This window comes from Callithrix jacchus, chromosome 1 (assembly GCF_049354715.1).
Source record: "Callithrix jacchus isolate 240 chromosome 1, calJac240_pri, whole genome shotgun sequence".
In the NCBI taxonomy this organism is placed as follows: domain Eukaryota; kingdom Metazoa; phylum Chordata; class Mammalia; order Primates; family Cebidae; genus Callithrix; species Callithrix jacchus.
In genome coordinates, this window is record NC_133502.1 from 149,319,464 (window position 1) to 149,344,764 (window position 25,301).

Genomic DNA, 25,301 nt, shown 5'->3' on the forward strand with positions numbered 1-25,301 from the left:
CAAAAATGTACTTTCAGTACATGTGTTGTTTATACAAAGCCTGTGAATCATTTAGACTACAACATTTATGTTCTCCAACTTGAAATAACTTTACCTGTTTATATAGTTAGATAATTTTGAACAGTCTGATTTTTGGCCAAATATATGGGTGTTTGGCTGATCATTGAGTTTCACCTTACAGACATTGCTTGGTACTTTTAGATGAACAAATATTTCATAATGGTTTATTTTCTGGTGATATTTGAGAACCTGTTTGTATTGCAGAATCATGTAAAGATAGGAGAGAAAGCTGGTGCAGATATGTTAATACAAACGAAGGTACATATAGACTCAATTTAAGCTAAATCTCTGAAAGGGTAAACAAAGAACTCATCTCTCAACAAGAAACACATATTCTTAATACTCTGCATTTAACTTGCTATACAATGCCAAAATAACTCCATTCAGGCAATAATGATAATTATATATATATATATATATATATATATATATATATATATATTGTGGTTTTTGGTTACTGTTCTTCATACTGAAATTGTGATAAAGGGAAAAAATCATTTTTCCTGCTCATGCAAAAAGGTTAAAAGGTATACTAGTACCTTTTTCAGTGTTTGCTTTCTCTTTTGTTATATGAAAAATAATTCTTTTAAGTAGGCTGGGGAAGTTGGGGAATAAGTCATCCATCATCATCTTTATCCTCCCTGTGGCAATTTTATTTTAAATTTTCTTAAGAATCAAGTAGGAAGCAACCCTCAAAGTGAGACGTTTAATTTATTGCTGGAAGCTGTAGTCTCTGAAGATTTTCAGCTCTCTAATGTGTGAATGATGAGCTTGGCCAGTGGAGCAGCAACAAGGGAGATAAATTAGTTCTTCTGTAGCTTACCCTGACACAAACATAAATAGAAGTCTACAAATCTGGGAGAAGAAAGATGGTTTGTTCTTTTTCTTGTTGTATTGTTGTTCTTATTTTGCATGGAAGTTTAGGATGTATCAGTGACCTCTCTCAGAAACAGTCAGGAAAAAGGGAAAGGAAGTAGAATACAGAAGAAATTGAGGGGGAAGGAGGTGAATCTCAAAGTGGCTTTCATGATTCTCATGTATTTCACTCATCAAACACTTAGTGTTTACCTGCATTATTCTAGGTACTTCAACAAGGATATCAGAAAACTTGGTTAAAAAAAGTGTCAACTTGACCAATGAATATCTTTTTACTGTTTTTTAATTATGAAAGAATTTAAGCACAGAAAATAAGACATCCCTGCACCTACTACCAAGACAAAAATCTTAAGTGTTTTCCATATCTGCTTCAAATCTTTTTGTCAAGAAAAGCAAAATGTTACAGATATGGCCCAAATCCTATTGTCCTGAAGCCAGAAGCCATTATACGTATGAAGTTTGGGGCTTCTTTTCCCTGCATGATTTCCATGCATGTTTTATGTTTTCCTACATATGTATGTATTCATAAATAACATTTTAGGAAAATTTTATGGAAATGATGCTATGCCAGATCCTTCTTTTGCAACTTGCCCTTTCATTCAACATTATGTTTCTGAGATTTATCTATATTGGCAGTTCATTCATTTTAATTGTTGCTATTTATTCTATTGTGCAAATATATATACTGAGGAACGATTTCATGCATTTGTTTACTTAATATGCTCTTTCACTATCATAAATGTTTTTGCAGAAAATATTCTTATTTTTGTCTCTGTGCGCATACATGCAAGAGCGCTCTTAGATTGACACATAGCAGTAGAATTGCTAGGGGATAGTTATATTTGCCAGTTGTTTTCTGCTGCATTATAGAAGCAACCTTGATATTGTATATTAATTTCTTTGAAGAAATTTTAAAAACCTTTATTAGTTTATGCGTATGCCATATAGCCTGTAGTGTTTTTCAGACAATTACATCGTCTTTAAGTGGCAGCAGATTTATTTCTTCTTTCCCAATTGTCGTGTTTTTACTTTTTTGCCTTGTGTTATTGCTTTGGTTAAGACCTCCCCTGTAATGTTGGATAGAGGCAGTGGTAGAGAACATCATTGCATTGTTGACGACTTTACAGAAAAATACTTCAGACTGGGTGTGATGGCTCACACCTGTAATCCCAGCACTTTGGGAGGCTGAGGTGGGTGGATCATCTTAGGTCAGGAGTTCAGGACCAGCCTAACCAATAGGGAGAAATACCGTCTCTACTAAAAATATAAAATTAGCCAGATGTGGTAGTGCATGCCTGTAATGCCAGCTACTTGGTAGGCTGAAGCAGGAGAATCACTTGAACCTGGGAGGCAGAGGCAGTGGTGAGCTAAGATCACACCATTGCTCTTCAGCCTGGGCAACAAGAGCAAAACTCTGTCTCAAACAACAGCAACAAATTTTAAATGTTTACTATTGAATTATGAATAAATGTGGACTTTTACTTTTTTCTTGCTCTCTACCATCATCTAATTTTGATAATTTGTTTTAATCCCCCATTTCCTTCCTTTATTGGTTATAAATCAGAGATTATATTTCTATTTTTAAAATGACTTTTAAATGTTAAATATATATACCTGACAGCACAAACTACAGTTCAGCCATGTCTCCATCATTCTCTTAAACGATCAATGACCGTTCTTTGGCTACTTTGAGCGTACGTCATCCTTCATTTTTATATTTTCCTTAAATTTTTCACTTTTTTTTCAGTTGGGCTTCTTTGAATTTACCTGTATTCATCAGTTTCTTTTCTTACTATTTCTCTCCTTCTTTAATTTCCTCATGAAGTTTATCCTTTAGCAATCCTTTCAGCAAGTCTTGTACTGTCAATGCAGAGAGTCAAACTCTGAAGAGATCTTTTCTGAACTAAATGCGTGGCCATGCCCTGTGACACAGCCAGGAGACCCTGAGAACATGTGCTCAAGGTGCTCAGGGTGAAGCTTGGTTTCATACATTTTAGGGAGACATGAGACATTAATCAAGTACATTTAAGATATGCATTGGTTTGGTCCAGAAACAAGGAATAACTCGAAGGGGAAAGCTTCCAGGTTATAGGTAGATTTTAAGATTTTCTGATTGGCAGTTGGTTGACCCTCCAACCTTGTTTGACCCTCCAATCTTGTCATGATTTAAGAAGTTAAATACCCCCTCTTTGGTGCTTTGAAATTTCAATATAATATGTCTAGGTGTTGATTTATACTAGCTAGGACTTATTGTGTATCTTGAATATTAACAGTCATGTTTGTCACTAATTCTGTAAAACTCTCAGCCATTGCTGCTTCCAATATTTTTTTCCATAGCATCTTTTTGTATCTTCTCATTCTTCTACTCCATCTCTTAGCCCATCTTGTTGCTGTTTTCTAATTTCCAGAAATTCTATATGTGTTTTTAAAATCTATTTTTATAGCCTCATTTTCTTTACTTATAGTTTTGTTTCTTTTGTCTTTAGTTACATTAAATGTAATTATATGTTTTCAGCTGGTCCCATTATCTGAAATCATTGCCATTCTGATCCAACTGTGTGTTGTGACTGATGTCTTTAGCTCATGGTGGAGTGTTTCCTTATATTTGTGTTTTTTGTCTAGCTTCAGTTTAGCAGAGCTTACTTCTTCTGTAAGGTTCATGTAGATCTTAGGTGTTGAGAGTATCACTTTGGAGGGATTTTGCATAAATGTTTGTTTCCCTAGGGTTTAACTTCTATATTTAGCAACCAAACTTGGAAAGTCTCACACATAGAGTCAAAGCTGATCTTTTCTTGTAGTCTTCCTGTACTAGCAGGAGGATTATATGGAACACTTTCAGTTTACCTGTGAATTGGAAGGGAAGGAGAGAGGGATACCATTGTAGATATTTGCAGTGGAATGTTTTCACGCCATTTTTGTTTCATGAATGCATTTATTCATTCCACAAACACTTACTCAGTTACTACCTTTTCCCCCCAGGCATTATGTCTTTTGCCCTTTTGGATGCTTTACATTGTAACTACTCTTCTGTAACTTGGATCTCACTAAGTTCTTCGTAGAGCCAGGACTGTTGGGCCATGCTTGAAATGTGTGTGACAGAAACAGGGTGGGAATGAGACATATACGCTGCTCATAGTGGAATGCTGATGTGCATTTTCTTGGTGATTTTAATTGTAAGAGCAGAGTTTTGATGGGGATGCTTTGTTTATCTATGGCAGCTGGTGAGGAGAATAGATGCCATGCAGCCTCTACAATTCAAAGTTGCTGATGACTGACTGAGGACCCTGACTGGGACTCACCCAGAAGGCTGAAATGGTGGTAGAGAAGCTGCCTGACAATGCCGCAGGCAACAGAAAAGGTCTTATGGGGACCACAAGTCAGGAGCAGCATTGCCCCTGGCAGTCCTTGAGTTCCTTATAGACCAAAAGGAAAAGTTAAGACGCCACTGGACAGAGAATAGTTTGTAGATTAGGAGAGGACCTCCAGGGAAAAGCTGAAATGGAGAGGATTAACTGAGAGGAAAGCAGAATGGATGGAGAAGTATATGTAATGGACATGGCAGGCAGTTCTGAAAACCAAATGCTTGAATAATAGATATTCAGAAAAATTTCTCTTTTGTACATCTCCCGGTTGTAGTCCTGGCCAGAGCCCTTAAAAATAAGATAACGATCTTAAGGGCCAGAATATAAACTTTTCTATCACTTATCAGACAGAATCACTAAAATTTCAAGTGTACAATGATATTTCTGGCCAATGGGTCGTAGCTCTTCACTGCTCCGGTTCTATCACAGCAAGCTGAAACAATGCTGAGCCAGACAAAAGCTAGAGAAGTCAGAGGGAGTAGGAAAAGGAGAAAATTGACAATCTTTAAATGAACATGAGGACATCTATTTTCTCATCCTCATTATTTTTTCTCCTTAAACTCACGACATTACTTTTTGTTAGAATAAAGGTATTTAAACATACCGAACAAATTAAAAATAGTGATAAAAATGCAAATAGTCTGTGTTTTTCATTCTTAGTCCTCTTTCTTTTTCCCTTCCTTCTGCCTTCCTTCTTCCTCCTCTCCCATTCCACTTGATACTCTTTCTCTCTTCCCGTTTTCTCCCTCTTTCCTTTTTTTCACTGTCATTTCAGCAACACCTCTCATGCTTGAGGCTCTTTTCATAAAAAGGACTTCTCTGAGAAAAACACATTGTAATTGGTGAGTGAAACATCTGAAAAACAGGAATGTAAACTTCTTGAGGTCTCTCGTGGCTTCTCACAGCTAATACCGGACATATTTTCCAAAATGCTTAAGGCTGAGATGTCCTGTTTGACAGATCTTCCCAGACATCAGTGAATTCCTCTCAAGACAGTTTCACCTTGTTTTCTGTGAAACCATTAGTAACTCAGTCAAGTCTCTTTTATATATATTTGTGCTAAAAGCAAGTCTAAGTGGAGCTTAGTTACCATAGCAGACAATAGTAAGTACCAGGAATTGGACAGAATGAATGCAATTGTTGTTTGATATGTACAGATCTGACAGTTTTATCATTTTGATGGCTGTGCATACTTGGAATTTTTATTGCCTATTTTTGACAACTCATTTTTCTCTGCTCAAACCTAGCAGGTGATTGTTATAAATGGCAGTCTGCAGATAAATAATATCATGAAGTTCAGCAAGAACTTGATGATTTCAAGTGTCTTTCTCTGGGGCCAGAACTTCAGGAATTCTACATCATCACCTCTGGACACTGAATACCATTTCATTGCCTCCTTGTTTTCTGTGCCTCAGGTTTTGAAAGACGAGTGTCTTGGCTTTGCTTTTTACCCTTTTGAATCTAAGTCTCAGAAACAGGGCTGAGCACTGTTTCTGAGACTTAGATTTTTGCATTTAAGTAATATAAATTTAAAGTAATATTTTTATATTTAAGTAACATAAAGTTTTATAAAGTCTCTTTTACTTATTTAGAGAAGTTCTTATTAAAGTATCATAATTTTGTCCTTAAATAGAATGAAGTGAGAAGAGAAAATAATTTGTTGTCAAAAGCACAGGGTTTGAGTCCTGGCTCTTCCATTTATTGCTAGTATAAACATGGGAAAGTTCTTTGGACCCCAATTGCTTCATCTGTGAAATGGAAATAAAAATGACTTCCTTATGGAAACTTTTTGGGGGAAAAATGAGGCAATGTACTTGAAAGTGTTTGCCAAGAGGTGGGTGATTAATAAATGTTAACATGAAAATAATGAAAAACAACAGCTTCTACCCAGTATAAAACAACAAAGATGAAAAATAACCTACCCCCCACCACACACACCCTTGACACAAAGAAATGGAGTCTGCATAGTTTAATCCCTAGAAATGTGACATTGCTGGGCTTAAATATTTTTATAACACATATTAAGGTGGTTACTGAATAAGGTTTCAAACAAATAAAAATGTTTGAGCGTCTTTTAAATTGGAATGACAAATATAAAGTACTTTTGCATGCATTTTCTCACTTAAACATCATTTGACTAGTGATGCAATATTAGAACAAGGATAATACATGCATTCAGATGTCTGCTTTTCATGGTATTGAAATACCAGTGTTAAGTTCTAAAATGAACTGTCATTTCTGTCACCCTTTACCACTGTCTTTAGATGTCCTTCCAATTGAGTGAGGGTTCCTCTGTTCTTCAGCACTGAGACTCTACAAGTAGAATATTTGGGATCAAGTCCCCTGTTAAAATGAATCATCACAAAGAAGAGAAAAGAAGGGTGGACTAAGAAAATGGGTCTGGCCCCAGCGGACAAGGAATTGGGAGAGAAGGAAATAGTGCTCTCAGGGAAATCAGTGGTTAGACTCAACTGGGAGTTGAGCCTGGAAATATCCTACCTGCCATGTTTCTCTGTAATTCCCCTACTACTCCCTTTTCCTATTTTCCTTAATGGTTTATCCTTCTCTCCCCACCTGGCCCTTTCAGAGATAATAAAGACCCAATCTGACTCTGGGGGGAAATACAAATCTCATAAGTAAAAGATATACAGCCTCACCAGTAATCTATAAAATGGTAATAATAATAACTGTAACATACCATGGAAGGATTTTGAATGAGAAGGGATGAAGTTAGAATGAAAGCACCTTTGCTCCCTTCCACATTTTAATAAAATAGATAAATCTGCACATATCGTAACATATGTTATTCAGGTTTCAGATTTTTAAATCCCCAAATATTGACATTATATCATTAAATATACCATATTTGACATTTGTATGGTATTTTAGTATAAAACTGGAGTACTAAAAAATCATTAGGATAATAGTGACACTATGCAATAGAAATTCATCTTCACTTTTAAAATTTCAAATGAAAAAGTATAGAGGAATTAATTGATTCGCTTAAGGCTACATTGTCAAATGTTGAGATTTAAATGTAACATAAATGCAAATCTGAGATTTCTTCCACTACAAATATGTAGGCAATATATTGGTCTCTGAGTCACATTCAGGAAGTCAACTTTCTCCACTGGATAACAAACATAGATTAAGAAAGTCCTTTCTGATATGTTCAGACATAGAGAAATATTGAAATATGAGCTTTCTACAATCTGCTTTCCTTTAAGAGCTTAAAGAATATTTTTTCTGTCTTAATTTAAGTAAATCTCAACTATCTGGAACTCTGGATACAGGCTCATTTTGTTTGATGAAGGTTTAGCTGATAATAAAAACTCCTCTGATGTTTATAACTGTTAAGTAACATTCATTTAAAAATCTATTTTGAGTGACTTCAAGTATATTCTATATTAATAAAAAATAAATTAATAATTACTCAAGTACTTACAACTGAGTTATATAAAATCCTAACATTTTGACATTCTTTAGTTCCGATTTAAAATAAAATAATAAAAGCATAACTGATATAGTTGAAACACCCATGAACCCTTCCATAGAGGATCTTGTCTTCCTCTTTGCCTCTGCAGTGATAATCCCCAAGCTGAATTAGATGCGTGTAGTTTTCTAAGATGTGAACAATTTGCTAAAATGCATTTACTTTGTGCCTTAAAAAGTTCAAAATGCTGAGTGCAATTATATTTGTTTTTTTAATGATAAGGTATTAAACACAGATTGTGATTGTAGGCTATCATAGTTGTAGATGTATAGGAAATTGGATGAAATACATGTATTGACCCAGGCTATGTATTCTAAATTGGCATTTTAAAATAATCTCTGCTAAAACTGATGTTAATAATTAGTATGCAATAGTTTTGCCATAATAACAGACTATGCCTAAATCTCAGTGGCTTAACACATCACAAGCTGATTTCTCACACTGCCAGTCCCATGTATGTTGGTGTGAGAGCTGTGTTCATCAGAATTACTTGGGGACCCATCCTGTTGGTATCTCTATCTCCACAAGCTTTTATGGTCACTTTGGTAAAGGGAAACAAACAAACATGGTGATTCACAACACAAGCTTTTATGGGTTCATATTTAATTGATATAGGTCAGTTCCACTCACATTTCATTAGCCCAAGCAATGGAAATGTGGCCATGCCCCACTTCAAAGAGATTAGGGAATTGCATTCTACAAATATATTGAAAGGAATGAGATTCTTTATAGTCTAAATGACTACTATGGCTCCCTCATGCTTTTCGGCTTTCCTACCGAAAAGTAAGTCCCAAATCAACCAGATAATAAGAGGTTTTACTTAGACATATTCTAGTTCATAAAGACATTTGCATGTGCTTTTGAGTTTTTCATTCATTAAATAGTTTATGTAGTAAGTGGTGCTGATAGAGTTCCCTGTCACTAAAGAGTTCAAGCAGAGACCAGTTTGCCAAGTGGTAGGAGGCTGAAGAGGAGATTCTAGCACTATGTGAGTGACTGGACTAGAAGACCAGTAACAGTTCCTCATGACTCTGGGTAGCTGTCATTCCAAAGATGACAGTCCTAGTGACAACCATATATGCCAAAATATCTGGCATCTTTCAGATTCTACCCCAGCTTTCATCAATCTGCCATCTATTTTATATTGTTTTCCAGACCACCTTGTTCCTATGCTGTATACCATGTGGTAACGTCACATGTTTCCTGTAAATTTCCCTGAGAATTAGCATTATAGTACTTTAAACCAAGCATGCTTCATGATGTTGAATGAATATACCAATACTTTGATCTTCATAGAATTTTACATTCTTCCCTTCCCTCATGGGGCGTAAGCCCAGACAACCATTCCAAGATAATGACAGACTCTGAAGTAAGCATATTATATTTTTAAGAACTATAAAAGATAGTGTCTTGTCTAATGCAATGTATTATTTTGCATAGGTAGCTGGTAATTTCATTCCCTGCTTTGTGATGCCTTTTTCTCTCATTGAATTAATCCCTCTTCAAATGTAGTAACCATACCATCACTGATATGTGTAGCTGGCCAAGGTATTATACTTTCTCTTGAATGTTAACTCCAAAATTACATGAAGCATAATTTCTAAGCCAATGCAGTGCTATAATAATTTACTTTAAGACAACAACTGACATTCCAATCTATCTCAGAGCTAATAAAAACAGACTTTATAGGAAGTCTACTTTTAAGAGGATGAAATACAAAATGGCAGTCTGTTGAGAGAGTAGCTTGGCAATGTTCAGCAAAATTTTCAAGATTTTGTATTCATCTTAGACCCCAAAAAACCACTCCTAATAATCTATCTTACATAAATCATGAATATGACAGATTTTGCTGGAAGATAATTTATCACAAAATTGTTAATGATGGAAAATAAAATTCCCAATATTAAACTATAGAGTATTGGGGGTTTTTTTGAGACAGAGTCTCACTCCATCACCAGGCACCAGGCTGGAGTGCAGTGGCACAACCTTGGCTCACTACAACCTCTGCCTCCTGGGTTCAAGCAATTCTCCTGCCTCAGCCTCCCGAGTAGCTGGGACTACAGGCATGTGCCACCATGCCCAGCTAATTTTTTTGTATTTTTAGTAGAGATGGGGTTTCATCATGTTGGCCAGAATGGTCTCGATCTCTTGACCTTGTGATCTGCCCACCTTGGCCTCCTAAAGTGCTGGGATGACATGCATGAGCCACCACGCCCGGCATAGTATATTGGTTTTAAAATTCTTGACCATTTGCATAGTGGACCACTACGCATTGATAAAAAAAAATACATTGTTAAAAATTTAACCTCATGAGAAAATATTTAAATTAGATAGTTAAGTGAATGCAGGAGGGAACGGCTTCAAAGTAGTATGTAATCTGTTTCCCCAGGTTTCACCAGTACACGAATATAGATGACAGTCATGGTGTCAGTAAGAACTGAAACATCTGTGTCTATTGCTCATACCTGTTCACAGAGGATTCTAACAGCTCTACACATTTGCCCAGTTCAGCCTGAGATTTTCACCTGTGTTCATGAAGCAGTCTCTTGCCTTGTTACCCAGAGAATGAGCCACCTTTGTCTTCATCAACTTTGGTTATGCATATCTGTTTCTTCAAGCAAAGAAAAGCATGTAAAGTTGCCTCACCCTGCCACTGCTAGTGTTACTCACAGGAGGGATGCTGATATGAACCCACTAGTATTATATTTTCTCCACATAGAGGTGAGAAGAAGCCCTGCTCCCAAACTTGATGTCTCACTGTTACCCGAATATCAGTGGGGTGCTGTGTCTTAAGTTTCTGCCTATAGCCCTTCTTGTCATAGGACCAGACCTGAATGCATGTATTTGTGGAAGGACAAATATTTAAGGCAGACATTCTTGTCTTATCTGCTATCACTTTTTTCCTTCCACTTTCTCTATGCACATTAATTCATAGAAATGGTTTTTGTGAACCATCAGATTCACTAACTTCTCAGATAAGCCAGGTATGTTAGAGTCATGCCAGTAGATATTGCAGGCTCCAAGCCAGATAACCGCTCCATTGCAACTGGGCAAAACGTGAAATATGGTGCCTTTTTGGAATTATGTGGCTGTACAAGTGTATGCCTAGAAAGAAAAGTTATGCACCAAAATCAGTGTCTGTTTCTGGGTGTTGAACTTGTATTACATTTTATCAGATAAAATAAATTAGGTTTAAAGACTGCATTAAGCTATCGATGTGTATAGTATGAAATACAGAATTCTTTATACAAAGTTAGAGACTGGTTATGTCTTCTGCAATTTAAAAATTATTTATATTCACAAAAAATCCAAAGACTTAAGTATCCTTTCTCAAAGCACAATAGAAACAGTGAGAGTAATTTTTTTCTAACAAACACCTGATTATTTTTACAGCACATTCTATGTGGTTTTCACCAATGCCAAGCCTTAGGGAGTATTGCTATAAATAATTATACTCATGTTTCATTTGTCAATCTTGTTTAGGAAAATGTATTTGAGTACCCTGAATTTCCTTTAGGTTAATAAATTGTTCATTACATAAAATAAATAGTTTTCCTTATCTTAGTTTTAGTACTATATTTTGTACATATACTTGTGTATGTAGCTCTGACCAGTGTACCCACTGGTGTTCTCATTCTTTGTGGCACATGTTAAATCAGTAAAGAATCTGTGCCCTGCTCCTATCCCCATGAACTTACCACCACCAAAAACATCTCTCCTCACACTTAATGATAAAAGCATAGACTCTTAGAGCTAAATGAGCCCTTAGATCACTTACGCAAATTCCTCGTCTCAAATTAGGTAACAGATTCATAGAGGTTAAGTAACTCATCTAAGATCATACAACTGATTTTAACTGAGTTCACAACCAAACCTGCAAGTCTTGATTCTGTCCTGATCGATGACAAATTTAATTTCATATTTATAGCTAAATTTCAAAAGAAGAATCATAAAACTTACTTCAAAATGTTTATAGCAGAATAATTTCATAATGGGAAGTGTGGTACATCACATACGTAACATGATGAAAGGAGGAATCTTCAAGAGTAGGAAAGCCCAGTGCCTAACACGATTCTATAGGAGCTCCAAATCACCTGTCTGAAGGGGTCAGGAAAGCTGACCAGAGAAAGTTACATTTAGACCAATACCTGAAGACCAGTGAGGTGTGAAGGGCTTCAGAAGGAGAGGATAGCTTGGCATGGACCGAGACCTATAAAGGTACTGAGAATTTTAAGAGCTGAAAGAGTTTCAAGGCTAGAGCTCAGAGGATGAGACGGGGAGTAGTGACAGAGGAAACTGGCAAGGTAGAGAGGCCAAATCGTGCAGTACCTTACAGGCCATATTATGCAGTTTATTTATCGTAAGGGCTTTGGGAAACAAGAGCATTCTTGGATATTTTGAATTTAGACCTTACCTGTTGATATGAGATCAGAGAAGTGGTGCTGAGAACCTAGAGCCATGGAAAGGAGACATGAGCTGAAATTTTCACTATTTACAATAGATAACCATCTCCCTTCGGACTGCAGAGTATCTTTCTCAGAGAGGAACAAGTGTCATGGCCCCAGTGTCCTCATTGCTCACTTTCCCTAACACATAGTAGACAGATAAAAATGTGAAAGGAATTCTGTTATTGAAAAACTTCTGAATATAAGGGATTGCTTTCTGAACTACTGCGTCACCCTTTCTTATAACTCAGGAAACTTAAAAACACAATCTCAATGGTTGGCCTAACTTTGATGCTTTGCAAAGCTGCTTTAGTTTATCTGCCAGTCCCTGTGGCACAGGCTTGAAAATGGTTTTTTTCCTAAGATTTCTAACCAGCATTTGTAAGTACAGTAACTTTATTCTCTGTCCTAAAGTCAACTCTTCTGTTCTACTTTCCCCATAAATTTATTCCTTCAGCAGACCATGTGTTAGAAAAATGTGATCGCTCTAGCATAAGGGTATCTGATACTTTTCCTCCTGATGCATGATCTGTTAGATATAGAAGTGATTTGTTTCCCCATATAAGGGATTTTTCAGAATTGGACAGGCAAAGTGCTAACTCAACCATATACCCATTATATTCTTTATAAGCAACAGCTTATATTTGAAAAATGAGACACCGAAAAATAAGGTACATCTATGACCAAGATAGAGATCTTTATCTCTGAGGTACTAATTAGCCTATATGGAGATAAACTAATAACCTTTGGTTTCACTTGCACACTTTTTTCTTACTGTGGCACACAGACCACCTGCTTTGGAGTGATTGAAGTTCTTGTTAAAATTCTGAACCTCATCACTGATTTTAATCAGAATGGGAGGAAACTAGAAATTTGCATTTTATAAGTTTTTAGGTCATTCCAGTAAAGATTCAGAACTAAATGAATAAAGAACCTCATTTTGAGAAGGTATACCAATAGAGAGTGGGAGATGCTCATTTTCTCATGATTTATCCCCAGGGGTCTTGCAAACAGTTCCGGAACGGATAGGATTCTCTGTCCTCTGACTGAGGCTGTTCTCCAGCTGTAAGAACATGCTAGATCAACGAATAGAGTAGATTATAATTGCAGGGGCATTAGCACTCCCAAGAGCAACCCTCAACCAAAGAAGGAGGGGTGGTGGTAGATAAATAATCCAGCTTCTTCATTCACCAGTGCGACAATTCCACAGGTAGTTTGATATAGTCTTTGAGAGGGTACCAGCAAAATAGAATGCCAGTTGCCCATAGTGATAACACACTCATTAATAGACCTCATGACTTTTCTCCCTTTCCCATCCCATCCCACCCCATCCCTTTGGGAATTAATCCCATTCAGTATGCTTCCTGAGATCACTTCACAAATAAGCTGCTTACACCCACATCACTGTCTCAAAGTTCACTTTATGGGAAACCCAATAAGGCAAGGAATACATGCAGAGTAGAAAAACTTTATTCTGACAAAACTAGATGACAGAGAGCTAAAACAATTTTTAAAGAGATTTGAAGTAAATCTGAGAGCTATGTGATCCAGGGTACTTATTACTTAATAAAAATTAAGTCAAGTTAGACCATTTCGTTATGTATTTTTCATGTTGTGTGCCATTATTTCTGTGTAGGTCCCCATCCTTCTGTGAAATTTAATGTGTTACACATCCTTCCCAAGCAATGCATTTTAATCATTTGATATTAAACCCTGCAACTTTTCCTTGAGAATATCTTTAGATATTCTCGAGATAAATATTTTGTATACATTGCATGGAATTTAGATAACTCAAAAAATTATTAATTTTCTTTTGATACTAGATAAAATAATCTCAGAAAAAAGTGAAGGCTTATTTTCCCTGGAAGTACATGTTATTAGATCCAATTTCTTAATCTGTTTGTGCTGCTATAAAAAATATGATCCTGAGTAAATTATTTTAAAAAAGAAAAGTATTTTTCATGGTTCTAGAGACTAGAAAGTCCAAGATCAAAGTGTTAGCAAAGTATTTTTCACGGTTCTGGAGTCTGGAAAGGTCAAGATCAAGCCTGTCTGGAAAGGACTGCAACCTCTGGAGGGGCCAAACACCATGTTCTCACATGACAGGAAGAAGCCCTGGAGTAAGAGAGCATGGTAGTTTAGGGAAAGTTTGGATTTGAGGGTCTGACAGAAATAGCTGCATGACCTTCAGCAGGTTACTGACCATCCCGGAGTTTCAGTTTTCTAAACTATGAAAAGATAATAATACCTGCTTTACTAAGCTGTTTTGAGAGTTAAATAGAGCTTTTAAGGTGCCTAGAGCCTGGCAGGCTACATGCTCAGTAATCATTTGCTCAAAAGATAGTCCAGCTAAAAGCCAACATGAAAAAGCCAACCTTGTCTCAGCTCAGGGGTGCCCTTCAGGTTTCTTATCACATAGTTTTATTCAGCTTGTTCTATTATATCATTTTATTTCGTAACTCATCTTGGGCTGAGGAAGAATTATTTATAGGATTCTGTGTGGTCAATGCCTGTGACCTACAAACAACATGTTTTTTTGGCATGATCCCTAGCTCAGATGAGAGCTCAAAGGGCTGGCTTGTCAACCTAATGACATACACAGAGTTTATTCAATTTGTTTGCTTCCCACAGAAATTAGTATACTTTCACAGAACTGAATGAAAATAAAAAACATAGTTTTGACACTCTTCAAACACAAGATGCAAAATAGGGAATTAATCAGGTCCAACCAGTTTGGAGGTTTATGTGCCTACTATTGCCACTAAAAAACAAGTCTTAGTTGCATGAAATTTTTCCCTTTGGATTGGTCTTGCAAACTTACATTGTATAAGCAATAACAAATTCTCTGACACGTATTTCCAAGGAAAATTAAGACCTTCATTGGTTGTTTAATGGGCATAATGTGACTGCTTAGACTATTTGCAAATTTCATGCTATAGAGAATTTCACCCTGAGTTCTTAATGGCAAATTCTACTGTTCATTGTGAGAATCCTTTATTTGTGAAAATGTTTTTATTGCATACATCCCTTATCTTCCCAAAATATTTTGTCTTCTCTTGTCTTACCTGTATGGTTGCATATATAGGAGGCTAATCATCCCTTCCTTCCCTCAACCTTTTGAGGGCTAGGGTAATATCATTTCCACCTTTATATCCCTCAAGGCTTGCTATTCTACAGTTATGTGCACAAACTATATGCTTGTTTTATATTGGATTCTTCCAGAAGCCAACCCTAAAATGAGGATTTGAATCCAAGTAGTTTATCTAGGTGGTAATCCCAGAAAGTACTACAGAGAGCATGGAAATGGAAATGAAATAAAGCTAATACAGGATGCATTAAAGAGCAGGCTCTCACTGTGGAAAAGTGGCGCTCTGTGCATGCTGGAAACTTCTAGGAGGCTGCCAGAATATGCCTCAAAGTTCTCCCAGTTGAGGGTAAGGAAGCTGGAATATTTGTCATATGGTAGCTACATTGTTGTTTGAGGTTTATTCCCAGAGGCATTGAATTCTGGGCGCTTTGGGTAACCTTGCGTACGGCCAGTGTAGATCTGACTCTGGAAACCCTCAGGCACAGATTCACTCTTGTAAGAAAAAGGTGAGTACCAAGGGACTAGGGCAGGGCACTAGCTACCTCTGCAGTAATGCTCAATAAACTCCTATTGCACAGAATTGAATGGAAGTTGTCAAGAGCTATGAGAAATGTCAAATAACCCCAAGACATCAAATCATTGATTTTTTACAAACCTCCTGCAGATACATGTTTTAAACCGTTATCAACTCTGTCATTACTGAATGATTTGGGGCAGTGCCTTCTCTAAAAGCAACAAGACAGTTTTTTTCTTAGAACACACTATTCTATCACACTATTGGTATGTCTTCTATACCCAGGCTGTATTACAGATGGGGCATTAAAAGTATTAGACTGGTGTAAAAGTCATTGCTGTTTCTGCCATTACTTTTATAGCATACCTTTTATGCTTTTTAAACCAAGCTATACGGGATTTCAGCAGAGACCCTAGGGGAAAAAACAAAACAAAACAAAAAGATTTCATGATCCTTTTGAAAGAGTGCTGAGCCAGGAATCAGGGAATTCGGATTCTAATCTTCATTCTTGTGTAAACTTGTAGCCATGTGGCCTTGGAGAAATCACTTTGAACCTTCTAGACTTCATTGTGCTCATCTGTAAAATGTACATATTGAACACTAAGGTTTCTTCCAGATTCAAGCACAATGATCCTATGAAATAAGGCAATGGGACTTACAAAAGTTATGTGGATCTAGTAGAAATTGGGAGAAAAAAATGGACATACATATGTGCAAATACATATATTTCTGTAATACGTGTATAGATGTGTATATTTTTATTTTAAAAGTTAATTTTTGCTCTAAAAATTAAAAAACAAATTTTATGGCATTCAGAATGTGATTTTCAAATTTTTTCTCTTTTTTCCTGAAAGCAAATATTCTCTACCACTTAGACATGAGAATGTGTTTTCCATGTAGCATCAGAATAGGGAAAGGAATTTGAGAGAGTTATATCCTTGTTATTCTTATTACTGGCCTGATTAAGTGGTCTGTAAAGATAAGTATCCATGGAAACTCTGTGTGGATGCACTGAGACTGCTTCCCCTGTAATGCAAGTTCCTCTTAATTTCCTATTAGTCTTCAGAAACTCAGTAGGATTATATCGGTATAAAAGGATTTCCTATCTTTTAGTGTTAGAAAGAAAGAGAGAGAGAAAGAAAGAAGGAAGGAAGGAGAGAAAGAAAGAGAGAGAGAGAAAGAAAGAAAGAAAGAAAGAAAGAAAGAAAGAAAGAAAGAAAGAAAGAAAGAAAGAAAAAGAAAGAATCCTCGCAGTCTGTTTGCTGATTTAGCGTAAGTGTTGGTCTTGTAACCTAGTATAAGTGGAAGATTTTGTCCTATTTGTTCTCAAGAGGTAGTGTCATGTAAGGAGTAGTACCAACCAGCTCAAGGCCATTGGAAATTTCTAGACTCACCTGCCCCAACCTCTGTTTCCTAGAGGACTTTATGTCACACCGTGAATAAGGGAAATCAGGAGTTTCAAGGTAAGGATGAAAATCATATTGTACTAGAGATGCCAACAAAAGGCAATTAACATTCTAGACCAGGGCTAAAACCAATCATCCCTGGCTTTTGCCTTCCCACCTGGGTGCTCTCGACCTGAATGCCTAGGCTTGCTGATGTTTGGGTGAAGAGGCTGAGTATGATTAGCTCTGGTTTTAAGTTCCAGCAGCCAGGTTGATGAGTATTCTGCATTTTATGGCATTCAGTATGTGATTTGCAAATTTTTCTCTTTTTTCCTGAAAGCAAATATTCTCTACCACTTAGAAACACCTGAATCTGGTCTTTGAGAGGAGAAATTGCATAAAGAAATTGCATAAAAATTATCAGAATATGGAAACAGTAGTTTCCATACATCGAGAAACATATATTGCTGTTTACATATATTGAGAAAGCAAAGCCACAGCCTGGCTTTTCTTAAAGGGGTAGGCTACTGTGTACACTTCCCTGGAGACCAGCCCCACTCCAAACTGGGTCTTGAGAGCCCTGGAAGTACTGAATGGGTTTCTGAGCTTCTCTACTACCTCTAAGGTGTTGATATTTTCTTACAGGGCGAATATGAATGAGATGCCAAAAGATCTTCAGGTCAAATTCAACTTTCGACTTTTTTTTTCTTTTTTCGAGACAGTGTTTCGTTCTTGTTACCCAGGCTGGAGTGCAATGGCACCATCTTGGCTCACCACAACCTCTGCCTCCTGGGTTCAGGCAATTCTCCTGCCTCAGCCCCCTGAGCAGCTGGGATTACAGGCACGCGCCACAATGCCCAGCTAATTTTTTGTATTTTTAGTAGAGACAGGGTTTCACCATGTTGACCAGGATGGTCTCGATCTCTTGACCTCGTGATCCACCTGCCTCTGCCTACCAAGTGCTGGGATTACAGGCGTGAGCCACCGTGCCCGGCTTCGACTTTTTAAGAACTGAGAACATTTAGGTATATGAGATGCTCACCCCAGTCCACTCTAGTCTACCACAAATTAAAATGAATAAGGCTCAATTTTATTAGGGTCCCAGAAAGAAGTTTAGGTTCTCTCTTTGGAGGGAAGGTTTGTGTATACTTTGAGGGAGGAGAGAAGTGTGGTAACCAATTCATTCTATAGTTGCATGTGGATTTTATTTTTGTAGCCTTTAAGTTTCTCATATCTCAAAGTTTTAAGTCCCTATTAGAAGAAAGAATGGAGTCATTACTGCTCACAAAATCCTTATGTATCTGATAGGGGGCTTAATAAGATCAATGCATGTTTTTATTTCTTTTAGCAGGTTATCTTATTCTACCTTGAAGGTATCAGAGCAGTGGTTTTAAAACTTCAATATGCATGAGAATCACTAGAAGAGTTTAAAATATAGATTCCTGATTCTCCTCTCAAAGACTAGACTCAGGAAAAGTGGTTGATTAGAAATTTACATTTTAAATAATTGCCCCACATGATGCTAAATGCAGTTCGCAGGTGGATCTTATTTTCTGAACAAAACTATTTTAGAGACGCTCATATGATAAATGTTTTTGAAAAGTCTCTACCAAGAAGAGGCCTCGTCAATGCCAGGAATTGGATGTTTCTAAGAAGACATAAATCATGAATAAGTAATGCTCTGCTATCTACAGGAAAGTAAACAGTAGGTGTGAGATGTTCATCTGAAAGTCATTGTTGTTATTTGGGGGCATTTATGTATTTAAACATTTTGTTTTGTATGTTCACTTTTTTTGATGTTTATAAAGTTCGCATTGACAAATTCCCTTTAGGTATGGCAAATATAACCACGTAAGAGCTCTGTCATGTCATAGACTAGCCTGTGACCTTAAAACTGTTCCATCAGAGATTTTATGTAACAAACATTTATTAAATACATACTTATTGAAACTTTTCTTTGTGCTCAGCCCTATGCCAGCCACTGAAGTGATACCATGTTTGAACTCTCCTGTAAATGGTCTATGAGTGACCTGTACCTATAGGCTTGTGTAAATATCACAGGTTCAGACAAACATGAGTTTTACTAAAGCAAAGAGTTACTGCTTGCTTAGTTTTAGTCAGCTACCATAGTCTTTCCTATAACTGGGAGGAAGAATATGCTCTGTATCTCCTCAGAGAGAATATCAACTGATGGTGGCAAGACAGTGTGCCCACAAATTACACTATCACATTTCCCCGAAGATTCTGGCAAATGGGAGAATTGTTAAAGCCTTAGTGAATGTGTGGGATTTAGGGGAACTAACCCATTTCTCAAAAACCATGGGATTGAAAAGATTTTAAAACTATTGACCTGTAATGATTTCTGGAGATATTTTTAAACTGAGGACTTTGTAAATACAACAATTGTTTGAAAAATATGTGAATGTTTGAATCCATGCTCAGGACAGGAAGATATTCAGGACAAAGTCTTGTGTCTCTGTCTCTGTCTCTGTCTCTGTCTTTGTCTCTCTCTCACTCTCTCTCTCACACACACACACACACACGTGACTTCCAAGTTCATACTCTCAACCTGATGGTTAACTTTCTGGAAGTTCACCTTTGAGTAAGGACAGCAGGACTACATCTGAAGATGTGTAGTTAAATGCCTACTGTTTTGATCCATTAACCCGAGACTCCATTTGTTCTATTCTGCAGCCCGAGCTTTCTCCCAGAGTCTGAGTGCTCTGCTTGCTGTTTAGGTGTCTTTTCTGTTCTGTGCTTTTGAGTTGTGGGCACATTATCCAAGCCTCTCTTGCTCCACAGCAAGGTGGCAGAGGTGGGGATGGAGGACAGAATTGGTTTAAACTTGGCTCATTTACCAGCAGAGTCTCTTCTTGAAAAGGTTGGAAATGAAAATTGATTCAGCTCCCAACTGCAACACCTTGCTAGGTTTTCCTGCTCATCTATAGACACTGTTGAGTGTCTATCTATATGTGAGCTAATTATATTTTCCCTGTAACTACTACCTATACCTGAAAGTACTCATTCCTCCAGGACTCAGAGCTTCTTCAAGGAACCGCCAGGGCTAAAGAGATTTCAGGCATTACTAGGGCCTTCACATGCTTTGTAATGGCATAGAGTGGACCATGAGAGCAACCCCTCCATTGCCAAGCCAGGACTTAGAGTGAATATAATCCCGTGACACTTAAATTCTTCCAAAAAGGGACAACACCTACCCCTTTCCACTCTAGGTTGGGAATATAAATATGCAATAAGTACTAAGATATTTTTCCTCTGTGATTTGCATTACCTTGATTATTTTCCAGATTGTACTTTTTATAATATATAATTCTTAATTTTTTTATTTGCCTACTTTTTAAATTGTGTGTGTGTCTATCTTTCATAGACTGTAAGCTCCATGTCAAATGTAAAATACTCTAAATATTGGCTCAGGGAATGAGTAGATAAACCTTTAAAGAAAAATTTAAATATTCAAAACTTTTCTTTGCCCTCACTTATCCCCCTTTAAAAAATGAAGGAAAATGAGATAGTAAAGGAGCTAGAAGCATTAGGCCACACTACCTGCAGAACTATTACTGCCCTCTATACTTTAGTTGTACCTAAACTGGAAAAATTAAGCAAAGCTGTCTTCAAACTTTTTATTCATTGGTTCAGTTTTTCTCAAAGCCCAAATGGGGATTGGCAGGCAGTCTTGTGTTCTGAGCAGTGGGTATTCTTTTTTCTTGGAGCCCAGATGCATTTTTTAGAAAGTCGTTCCAGGGGCCTGAGATGAAGTGTGAGTATGAGAAGTAAGCTGGCTAGGGAGGCTAGAACCTAAGCTCCTTCCCCTTAAATCAGCTCCCCTTATGAGGCTGTATGATACTGGGTCACTCCCATTCGCCATGGATAACAAACCCATCACTAATGGACTGTATCTCATATGAAGTAGTCAAAGACAATTCCTGATAGAACCATTATCTGTGTGGTCCTTCAGGAATTAGGGGAAGAAGAATTCTGTGCTTCTGAGAGATTCTTAAAAAAGAGTGCTTCTGGGGAGACTGGGGGATAGAGTATATATCCAGAATGAAATTATAACCAGGTAAAGAAGACCAGAGGAGGACTTCCAAGAGCCTAAGGAAAGGTCTCAAAGGAAAAGTTAGAGGTCCTGTTCTACCTACGAGCATATTACATTTGGCTCACACAGTGTTTATCAGGAAGTTTGAATTCTGATGCTTCTTGCAAAATTGAAAGATCTGGTAACACTAGGATCACATCCCATAGAGCAACAATGTCTTGAAGCTGGGTTGCAGCTCCCCCTTTAAATGGAGCATAAACTTTTTTGGTTAACCAAGTCTCACTACTACCTATTAACTATATTCTCCCCAATTTTACTCATTTATATTGCTTCCAGTAGGCTGTGAGAATAGCTTGAGGATTTTTAAAGGAACAGTGTGGAAGTGAGTGCACAGTTACTATTTGCCTAACTCCATTGGATAGAACCAAAGGCCGGAACCAGAAGGTGTGGTTGTCAGATAGTGATTAAAAGTCATCCAGAGATACACATGGAGAATGTCTCTTGAACCTGAGTATTTGTCAGTGATGGAGAATTTCCCGGTAAATTTTTCACTCCCTGGTGATCGTTTCCTTTTTAACATCTTTGGCTTTGCATTTTTGTCAATCTGTGCTGATGTCTCTGTAAACACTCTTACCTCTTTTGGACATTACGGCTATTCTTTAATCTTTATGCCTCAACCTTTATTTGTTCCAAATGGCTAAGTAGCTCTCTACTGGGAAATTTGCTTAGTCTCAGCCTGTTATTAGTTCAGATTAGTTTTGCCAAATCACTGAATATAATATCCTTGGGGTAGAATAAATTAATACATTTGTAAAGGTAATTCCACTAAGGTTTTTTTTTTTCCACAGCAGTCAGAAAAAGGAAATAGAACATTTATAATGGAGCCTTTGGAGTGGTTTTCTAAAAGATCTACAAAAATTCTAATTCATTGTAGTTTGGTACCTTTCACATTTACAAAGACAGATCACACTGGCTTTAGTGGTTCTCAACTTTGGCCAGACTAAGAGGAAAAAAGGACCTAACTTGGGCATGCCATTTAGTCTGTCTGTGCCTTGGTTTCCTCATTCACTTGCTATAATTAACTGAACACACATGGAGAATATTGGTCAAGAAAAGAGGCCTACCCTCAGCTCAGAAACTAATCAACTAAAAGAATTCACAAAACAAAAAAGAATTGTTTTTCTGAAAGTCTGGTCTGAGACCAGTAGCATCATCATTACCTCGGAATTGTTTAGAAAAGCAAAATCTCAACACCCACTTCAAACCTAATGAATCAGAAAGTCTGCGGGGTAGGGCCCTGTAATCTGTATTTTAGCAAGCCTTCCAGGTGATTGTAACACACCTAAATATTTGAGAATGTGTGTGTTCTGTGTTCCATTTACAGAAACTATACTCTGACTTTTTCCACAAAGCTTCCTCTGAAATGAAATGAATAAACTAAGCATGAGGTCTGTAGATTCAGAGGTGGACATTTTCCTCTGTGAATTTTTCCTGTCTGGCAGATATGTGTGCTGTGTGGGTAACTCAACATAGTTGTTATAGCAGGACCAGCCTTAATTGTGGAATGGATGAAACATCTTTGTTCCTTATCACTCCCTTTAGGGTTATTTCTTGGATTTTTTGGCTCCTTCTGTCCATCAGCACCTCCACAGCCCAACCATCTGTGCTTCTTCCCTTTATACAACCCCTTTTCATTGTTCATTCATTAGAAGGTAGGATCAACCAATTTACAATGAGGGACTGATGTTTGCTTTAAACCATGAAGATGAATAGCGTAAAACCTGCAACATAGTTTGAGTAATTGACACTGCATTTTTCTTGCTAGCCAAAGCATTTGATTTCCACATCAAATCAGTGTCAAGGAATCTGACCATTTCAGGTTTGTTCATTTTTCGGCTACTGAGGTAGTCACTCTAAGGAATTATTGAAAGTGTGGATAATTGTTTTAGCGAGAAGTTTTAAAAATAGCACATCAGCTATGTTCTGGGTCACAGCCTCACTGATCTAATAATTTGCTCTGTCTTCAAGATTGACATTGATTCCTGTAGACAGTTTGATTGTGCCGTGACTGTTAACCCAGCTATGAGCCCAGGAACAATGTTGTCTTAGATGTGAAAAATGAGCCATACTTCCTGGAGGTATATGGATTACTTTCATAACCTTGTAAGTTTCCTTCAGATGTAGGATCAGTTTTAGAATTATAAAACCAAATATTGTATACATTTTCTATGTCCTGATAACTGCTTTAAGTTATAATCATCAACCATGCTTTGCTAACATTACAAATGGTGGCTAGGGCTGCAGTACAATATACAATGGCATTCTGTCATAAACAAAAGTACCTCCAATTTAGGGATAGTCAGGTATGAATTGCATATACTTTGCAGAAATTAATGTAGCCCCATTACTTCCTTAGAACACTGCATAGATTATCTGGTATATGACACAAGAAATGGGACACCTCTCAATCCTTAATCCAGGGGGCTCAGGGGCTCCCTGGGTTCTGTGGGGCTTTGTATGGGAAGTAAGCAGTGGTTAAAGAACAGCCTGGGAGGACAAGTCTGTGCCTCATGATTTCCACCCACTCTCCTGAGTCCTCTGCAGGACGCACTTGACTTTTCCTTCTTTCATTCTTTATGACAGACTATAAGAGGATTCGTAGTCTCCAAACAATTTTTCTTCAAAATTTGGCCTTGAACATATGAGTATGATGGATTTAACACATTTATGTTGATCAGTTTTGTTTGTAAAAATGGAGAGGCATTTAAAATCTAGAATTTAGAATGATGGTTTCCATCATTCTCAGCAAACTGACACAAGAACAGAAAACCAGACACTACATGTTCTCACTCATAAGTGGGTGTTGAACAATGAGAACACATGGACACGGGGAGAAGAACATCACACACTGGGGTCTGTTGGGGTGTGAGGGGCTAGGGGAGCGATAGCAGGGGGTGGGGAGGTTGGGGAGGGGTAACATTAGGAGAAATACCTAATACAGGTGACGGGGGGATGGAGGCAGCAAACTACCATGGCATGTGTATAACTAGTAACAATCCTGCAAGATCTGCACAGGTACCCCAGAACTTAAAGTATAATTTTTAAAAATCGAATTTAGAAGAATGCAATCTACTGCTTTATCTTTAGCATGGAAGTTGGGTATCATTCCATTTATAATTGTAATTGTATTTAATGTTATATTCATCCTGTTGTTGTAATTATGATTTTATTGCCCCTGGTTAATTTCAGAATTAAGATGTTGATACTGAAAATAACATTTAGAAAAGATAGGACTGGGGGTCACCTACTCAGTCAGAAATAAGAAGGTCACATGGGGTCACCTACTCAGTCAGAAATAAGAATTATTAAGATTATAAGAAAAAAAGAAAGGCAGCCCCTGCCACCCAGGAGCTGTCCTAGTACTGTCAGCTGGGCCTTGTGTTCTCCTGTGAACACAAGCAATTTCATACACATCATCATTAAACAAGGCCATTCTGTGATCATGATGGATCAAGACAAAAATAAAACTACTCTAAATTCACATCTGGAAACAGACAAAACATTGTCCAAATCACAAAATACCAAGCTTTTTTTTTTCTTATCTGAGTGACTGAGGTGTCTGAGACCACACAGTTACCCATGGGATGCATTATCCCTTGCTGCAACAAGCAGACCAAACTTGTTGAACTATAGGGGTATTCTGGGTGGTCTTTGGCCAGAAAATATTCTATAAATGGGCTAATTACTCAGTTGTGTCCATTTGAATTCTACTAGTTAGGCCTACCTCCTTAACACTAGGCCTGGCTTGTTCTTACAGCAACTCTGTCCCTCTCTGTGACTTCAATTCTTCTGAGAGATGTATTATTAATGTGCTTATGTGATGAAAAGATTTCAGTCCTTTGGACAGAAAGAATAACTTTCTTCTTAGAATCCAAACTAAAAATGGATCTTTCATTTATAAATGATAATAGCTAACAGCTAATACTATATATCAGGCACCGTGTTAAATATTTTACATAAATTA

The 25,301-nt window shown here is 37.3% G+C and overlaps 1 protein-coding gene across 3 annotated transcripts in view; it reads left to right on the plus strand.

Annotated features, from left to right (window-relative positions):
* PLPPR1 (phospholipid phosphatase related 1) overlaps positions 1–25,301 on the plus strand; it is a 359,335-nt gene that overhangs the window by 197,053 nt on the left and 136,981 nt on the right. The window lies entirely within an intron of this gene.